Raw genomic sequence first — 8101 nt, 5'->3', positions numbered from 1 at the left:
CTTTTTGCCGTAACTACAGTTGATACGGCCGCGTGCAAAGAGTTAACATCAATCGCCTGTTTCGATTTAAGTAAAAAAAACATCGCAAAATCCATTTTTTATTCAATTCTCGACTGCAAAAATAATATTATGTTAAAATTCCACATTGGACAATAACCCCATATCAAAAAAGGGATTTGTAAATAGGAGATTTTGCACTTAAAATCATTTTTTAGGCCGTATACTTTATTTTTCTGGGCAATAAACAGACTTGTTCACAAAATGACTTATCGATTATGGCTAAGGCCAGGATGTTTTATTTTCGCAGTATATTAAAAGAATCTCTATAATATGTCTGACGACCAAATTTTTAAATCAAAAACAAATAATTTTGCTTTACATTTCAGTTCTTTCTCCATAAATTGCGATATTTATGAGCCAATTTAGAAAAAAACCTCTGCAACAAAAAAATATTGTTACGTTTTGTGGAAATATACAGGTGTTCGGGGGTAGGGTATATAAAAGACACACGGGGAAGACTTTGCATTAAATATGCACTGGAATGAGATACGGAGTCGAATGAAAGGCGATATAATTTAGTTTTCTGCTAGTACTAATGTGATTCACAGTAGTGAATCGTAGAATTCGGGCACGCCCAAGGAAGACACGATCAAGTGAAACCAATCTTATAAAAAGTAAACTTTTCAATTTTTTAGACAAATACACCTTAAAAAATAGACCCAGTTTCCACGTACACAAGAACTCACAACCTCTAAACTTTACGTTAAGTAAACAATGTGAAATTTGACTTGATAAGCAAATTTACAAAAACATCGATTATCGAATGATTAAATTAATTAAAAGAAAGCAAAAATTATTAATTTTTATTTTTTATTAAATAATTAATCAATTTACAGAGTAAAATAATGTATGTTAATTAAGATAATTCATAAAACTAGTTTTCACTGCTTATATTTTTTTGTAAATATTTCTCTTTTATAGAAGCTGGCGCTTGTGTTTAAAAGAGTGTTGAGCATCAGGATGAAGAAAATTTAATTTTTATAATTATGATTTTTAAATAAACAAATTTATTTAATTAATTAAGAAGATAGTTTCATCATTGTGGTATTTTTACACTGAACTTCTCTTTAATCGATTTTAGTAGGTGTTTATCGTTTTCGATTGATCTGATGTTTTCAGGTAGGCTGTTGAAGTATTTTTTCCCTAGATAGATGTAATGATGTTGAGCAAAAGTGGTGTTACATTTTTGTGTTGGAAATATATGTTTTTGACGAGTACGATTTTCAGTTAAAAAGCTGTGATTTTGTTTTATTCGTGGTTTTTCTTTTTATGTTTATCCTGACGCATCATCATATATAACTCGTATCTACCACTATTGCTAGTATTTACATAATTACACAAGTCGTATCTACCACTATTGCTAGTATTTACATAATTACACAAGTCGTATCTACCACTAATGCTAGTATTTACATCATTTAATCACTCGTGTTCACCACTATTGCTAGTATTTATATCATTACACCACTCGTATCTACCACTAATGCTAGTATTTATATCATTATACCACTCGTATCTACCACTATTGCTAGTATTTATATCACTGCACCATCAAGAATAAGTTATTACTTTTTTTATATTTCACTGCTGTAATTTATTTTTTTTCAAAATATATCCAAGGTATATTTATGAAGGCATTAAAATTACAATATCTTTCTGAGTATTGTTGGAAGCGTCACTCCAACCCTCGCCGCGAGCGTGTAAGGCTATTTCAAAGTGCTTTTTGATATTCCGAGGTCTTAAAAGTTTTACAGTTTTAAGTCTCGGCGTAAGTTATTGCTAGAGCATAATTCTAGAGAATTGCTGAAACCTGTATTGTACACAGTCCCTGGGGAGTGCTCGATTTTAAAATCGACACTCCCTGGGGAGTGCTCGATTTTAAAATCGACACATCCGATTGCGTTATAAACGTGTGAAACTCTGTAAAACATTACAAAGATTAAAAATAAATATTTACACGTTAACTGGCAAAAAAATATGAAGTACTCCAGGGGTCTAGCATAGACACAGTGATAATTAATCAGAATTGTAACGGACGTAGTTGACCACATTATTTAATTTCATAAAAATTGTTTTACTTTTATAAAATGTGCCTACCCCACGCCACTGGCAAAATCACCACTCCCCGCCACTGGTCATTTTGTCCAATTTTCGGCCCAAGCATTTTTTTTTTTTTTTTTTTTCATTTTCTAGATTCTTATATTCCATGAAGTGGTGAATCATTTAAATTTACTGAATTTAAAGTTAATGTTCTTTATACAAATAGAACGGCGTCATATGCGCCTCACAATTTTTACCTCATATGGGTTTATTTAAATATTACCTGGCTTTTATAGACTTAGAGGCCTTGTATTTTCTCGGTAGGGAAAAAATTTGTTGCCTAAAAACCCTACTAAAATTGCATGTATCATCATCCAGCATCAGCACCAGCGGCGACCTACAGCGGCCATATACTACATACGTGTCTGTTTGTGTTGTGTTGGGAATGGGGGGTAGGAAATTTCGGCTGCGCCCTTTTGTTGGAGTCCTTCCGCATTTGCCGTTGGGAGTAAGGAAAATCGCAGAAAACCTTACCCAGGAAGGAGCGGCCGAACGTCAACTTGAAACGTTTGCGGCCTTCAGTAACATCGGTATATGATGTCCTGCATTTTTGAGATGTGTGTGTGTGTCTGTTTTTATGTTAATATATACTTATGGGAAGATAGAAAATAAACATACATATACATACAAATTATAAAATATTATATAAATATATAAATAGATATATAAACATTATATATTTGGGAAGAAAGTCGGGAGTTTAGGAAATACCTACTGCTCGCTATTCGTCCGCGTCTAATTCTGGCATGTGCCATATGTGGTCATGGTCCATGAGGATGTGTTTAGGTAGTCTATGTGTGTATCTGAATGTCAGGTCGCTCGGGGCATTGTATTGTCCTATGTCTCGTATTAGTGGATTTTTACTAAGTGTGAGTGATTTGTAAAAGCGTTCAGTCAGTCTGTGTGTGAATTCGTATAGAGTTGGAATTTGTTCTCGTTCGTGTAATCTCTTCAAGTTTGTTCTGAGTCTCGTGTTGTATGTGATTTTAATGCAGAGATTTTGAAGTGTCTGTAGATTCTTGTGGTCTGTGTGTGAGATACTGCTCCATACGGGAATCGCATAAGAGAGTACCGGACGAATGAGCGAGTAGTAGACGAGGAGTTTGGTTTTGGGAAGTAGCGGACTCCGTCTATTGAAAATTGGCTTCATCATGCCGATCGCTTTTCGCGTGCGCGTGTGTATCTTCGCTTGGTGAGATTTCCAGTTGAGGCGGGAGTCCATGGTCAGGCCGAGATATGTCACTTCATCTTTCCATTCAATGCTGTGTCCTCCCATTTCGATGTTAAAGTCAGGAGTTCTATTTACACGTTTTCTCGTGAACATGATGGCTTCAGTTTTCGCCTCGTTCAGTTTCAGGCGCCATTTTTTGTAGTACTCTACGAGCGCGTCGAGCGCCCTCTGTAGGTAAATAGCGGCCATATTCGCTTTCAGCGAGGAAACGTATAGTTTGACGTCATCTGCGTAGATGGACAGATTGCATCTCTCGTCTCGGGGGATGTCGTAGGTGAACAGAATGAAGAGAAATGGTCCAAGTAAACTTCCTTGCGGCACGCCTTTTGGAATCTCACGCATTGAAGATAGCACGTTCCTTATGAACACTCTGAACGATCTATTCTTTAGGTATTCCTGTATCAGTCTCGTTAGGTATATTTATTTATTTATTTATTTATTTATTTATTTATATATAATTTGTACATTTATTTATAACAATTACAGGTAATAAAGCCTAAGACGTTATAATTGTACCATTTATGCAGTGTATATGCAATGCCAAAAATCTCGCAAATGCGCTATAGGACACAAAAAATAAATCTAATTTCTTATCTACCGCATTCAAAAAGCACGTAGCTCTCCCCACAGGTGAGTTCATTAATAAATTAGTGCGGCTTGCTCTACTATATAGAAGATTGTGATGACGTCCTCGAGAGTGAGACTCTGGTACAAAAAAATTTAATTGGGCCAGAATCTCATTATTAGATAAGTGACCGTTTATTAGTTGGAAAAAATATTTAAGCAAAGCAATACCTCTACGTGTCTCTAGGGAGTGGTAATTGGTCATGCCTAATATATAAATCGATGGGTAAAGCCAAGGGTAACGTCCATAGAGCCGCGAGAATAAAAACCTTAAAAATTTTTTATGGACTCTTTCAATGCGTAAAGTGTATGTTAATTCATGTGGAGCCCAGATGATCGAGTTTGATTCAAGTACACTTAGGACTAGTGTGTTATATAATAACGTCAGTGTTTTTGTGTTACGAAACGGATATGAGTTTCTAATTACGAAGCCGAGAAGCCTGTATCCTCTGCTTATTAAATCATCGATGTGTTGGTGAAAGGTTAGTTTGCTGTCGTAAATAACTCCTAGATCTTTGATTTGATTTAGGTGTTGGAGAATAATTTCATTGATTGTATATTCAAATACATGCGGTTTCTTTGATCTTGTATACGAGACGATATTGCACTTGGGTGTACTGAAGTTCAAGCCATTTATTTTGGCCCAGTTTGAGACGCAGTCAATGTCACGTTGAAGGAGAATACAGTCAAGATGGTTTTTTATTGAACGATATAGTTTCAAGTCATCTGCAAATAGTAAATACAGCGAATGTGTGATGACTGAACCAATATCGTTGATAAAAATCAGAAACAGAAGTGGTCCAAGGATAGACCCCTGAGGAACTCCAGAAAAAACTGTGAATTCCAAAGAACTGGAACCCTTATAATAAACAAACTGTCTACGATTTCGAAAATATGAAGCAAAAAAACAGAGTAGTCTTTTGGAAAAACCAAATGAAGCTAGCTTATTTAGAAGAATGTCGATGTCAACCTTGTCGAATGCTTTTTCCAGGTCAAAATAAGCAACATCCACCTGTCCTCGATTGTCGAGAGTTTGTGATAAGAAATCTGAGATGCATAAGAGGTTTGATGTTACTGACATCTGGGGTCTAAAACCATATTGACGGTCATCAAGAATTGGATTAACGTGATTAAGTATATATTTATGTAGAATTTTCTCGAATATTTTCATGATGGAACATAGAACGGCAACTGGTCGATAATTCCGGATATCGCGTTTGTCTCCCTTCTTGTAGATAGGGGTTATTTTAGTTAATCTCCAGATGTCTGGGAGAATCCCGTTTTTTAGGCAAACATTGAAGAGATGACATAATGGTGGTATTAAAAGGTCGGAACAACCCTTTAGTATAAATGTTGGAATATTGTCAGGACCGATGGAGTGAGGTTTCTTTAAATTTGAGAGTGCCTCCTTAACATCTTTTTCTGAAATACTGACCAGGTCGAATGAGGGCCCAATCTGTACAGTGTGAAGGGTAGAGTCAATATTGAGAGTCGGTTGGACATTTTTGTAAACAGATGAAAAAAAGGTCGCAAAACTATTTGCGATTTTATCATCAGTAGTCAATTCCTCTCCGTCAAGAATCATAGACTTAAATGAGTTGTTGGATTTTTTTAGATCCTTAATGTACTTCCAAAACTGTTTGGGATCAATAGATAATTTTTCTTCCATTGAAGTTAAATGATTTTTAAAAGCTTCACTGATTTCATGTTTTACGATGGAGCGATAGGCTGAAAAACTAGCATAGTCCAAGTTGTGACGTGTTTTTTTCCATCGCTTATGAAAAATATGTTTAATTTTAATATTTGAAATAATACTATTGGTGTACCACTTAGGATATACTCTGTGTGCCGTAGTGCGAGGTGTGGAAATGGGTATACACTTGTCGAATATATTGTAAATTGAATTGTAAAAATTTGTACATAATGCATTTATATCTGTTGAACTTTGGCAGACCGGTTGCCATGAGCATTCAGAAAGCAATTCATATAATAAGTGGAAATTTCCTTTGCTGAATCTCCATGCGTTTATGGTTCTAGCTCCATGATAGGAGGGAACTTCTATTGGACTTGGGTTTAGACATGAATTTGCAACACCTGAGTGAGTCTCACTAATACTAATAGACAAAGCAGGGTGGTGCTTGTCCTCGTTTGTAATAGGGTCATGACATTTCTCAACACACTTTATAAGATCCTTGGCATTACATAAAACTATGTCCAGAGTGTTATTATAATCATTACATATCAAGTTATATTCTTGCAAACCGTAGAAACATTTAAAATAGTTAAACATGTTCACAATATTGGAGTTACAGGAAGGGAGGTTCAAATCACCTAATATTAAGATATTTTTGTCACTGAGAAGATTATAATTACTTTCTATTTTTTCGAACATGTTGTAGTATAACGAAGTTGAAGAACGAGGTGGCACATATATCACACATACGAAAACAGTTGAAGATTTCAAGGATAGCTTCACCCACAGGGATTCAGTGTCGGGGAGGTCCATTGAAGAAATCCTCTCAGCATGGGTTACAGAATCAGCACGAACAGCCAGGACGACACCCCCCGCTCGTGTGAGGCGGTCACGACGAAAGACAACATAATTTTCTGGAAATAGCTCTGAATTATGCACACTTGGTTTCAGCCACGATTCAGTGATTGCTATTAAATCTAAGCTATCTCGAGCAAATAGGTTGTTTTTAAATACTGCCAATTTCGTATTTAGCCCTCGAACGTTTTGATAATAGATAGAGAGGTTAGAATTACTTCTCACTCTTAGAGTGTTTCGTTTTATCATTGGTTGCAACGTTTCTCCGAAAAAACCACTCATTAAATGCAACATGATTTGGCCATATGTTCGGGTCCATATAAAATGAAAGCTTCGATTCCGGGACTCCAATCCGGAAAGAGGCGTAGTCAGCTTTGGCTGTCAATTTGACAACATCGTAAACAATTTCTTTGTTTATATTGAGAAGGAAATTTACCATATCCTCGACCGTAGTGTTGACATCGAATTGCCAGGCATGTATATATTTGCGCCTTTCAACGGCTATGAGGCCTTTATGCTCAGTCGCGGTACCATGAAGTACTGGTCGTCTTTTTTTCCTATGCGTGACTCGGCGCCAATTGGGGTTAGCCGAAGTGGAGGTATAGGCTTCTGTTTCCGATTTGGATTCTGCTGTATCGGTTTCTGCAGTCTTCGATGTTATAGTATCGGTAGGTTGGGCAACGGGAGTTGACATCTTCTTCGGTTTAGATGGGCCGGACATCGGAACCGATGGATCTGGAACAGATGATGCCATTGAAGCATATGTTATAGCAGGTTGAGGGTCTACTTCCGATTTGCCCTTTTTTGTAGCAGATCTCGTGGTAATCTTACGAGCGTTGGGGCAGCCGACTAAGGCAGCTTGGGTTGTGGCGGGCGGTGGGCTAGCCGCTCTGTTTGGCTGTATGTCGCTGGGTCCCGTTGAGAGCTGCGGGGCGGAGGGGGACGAGCGTAGTAAAGTTGTGACCGCTTGTGCGGCGGCGGCAGGCGCGGCGGGCAAGACGCGCGGGTCCGGGGGGATCGGACCTGCGGCGTTCGACGAAGAGACACTGCATGTACATGTACACATTTTAACGCTACCGACATACGTTGTCAGAAAATTTTTAAGGGAATTCTGTTCCCTTTCAAAAAACAACATTTTGTCACTCAAACTTTCAATCGTTTTCGTTAGAAGGTGAAGCCCAGTCAAAATTTCGTTACTGTCACCCATTTCGGTTAATTATCAAGCGCTGATAATAGGAAACAGAAACAAAATTTTAGCGCGACAAAAAAGACGTGCGTTCCGGGCGATATAGAATAATCGTACTATGGGCGTGTTAGTGCGGTGCAGCTTATGCACGAGCCCGTCTATCCATACGGTGTCGAATGTCTTCTCTAGGTCGATGAGCGCAGCGGCGGTGAAGCGATGTTCGTTAAATTTTCTTGCGATGTATTCCGCTACTCTGGTGAGTTGATGGGTCGTGGAGTGCCTCTTTCTGAAGCCGAACTGCTCGTCTGGCAACGTTTTGTTGTCGTCGTGGTGTGGTACAAGCCTGTTGAGT

Source organism: Hesperophylax consimilis, chromosome 12, assembly GCF_061612785.1.
Source record: "Hesperophylax consimilis isolate HC1 chromosome 12, BYU_Hcon_1.0, whole genome shotgun sequence".
Classification (NCBI taxonomy): Eukaryota; Metazoa; Arthropoda; class Insecta; order Trichoptera; family Limnephilidae; genus Hesperophylax; species Hesperophylax consimilis.
This window is presented reverse-complemented; position numbering follows the sequence as displayed.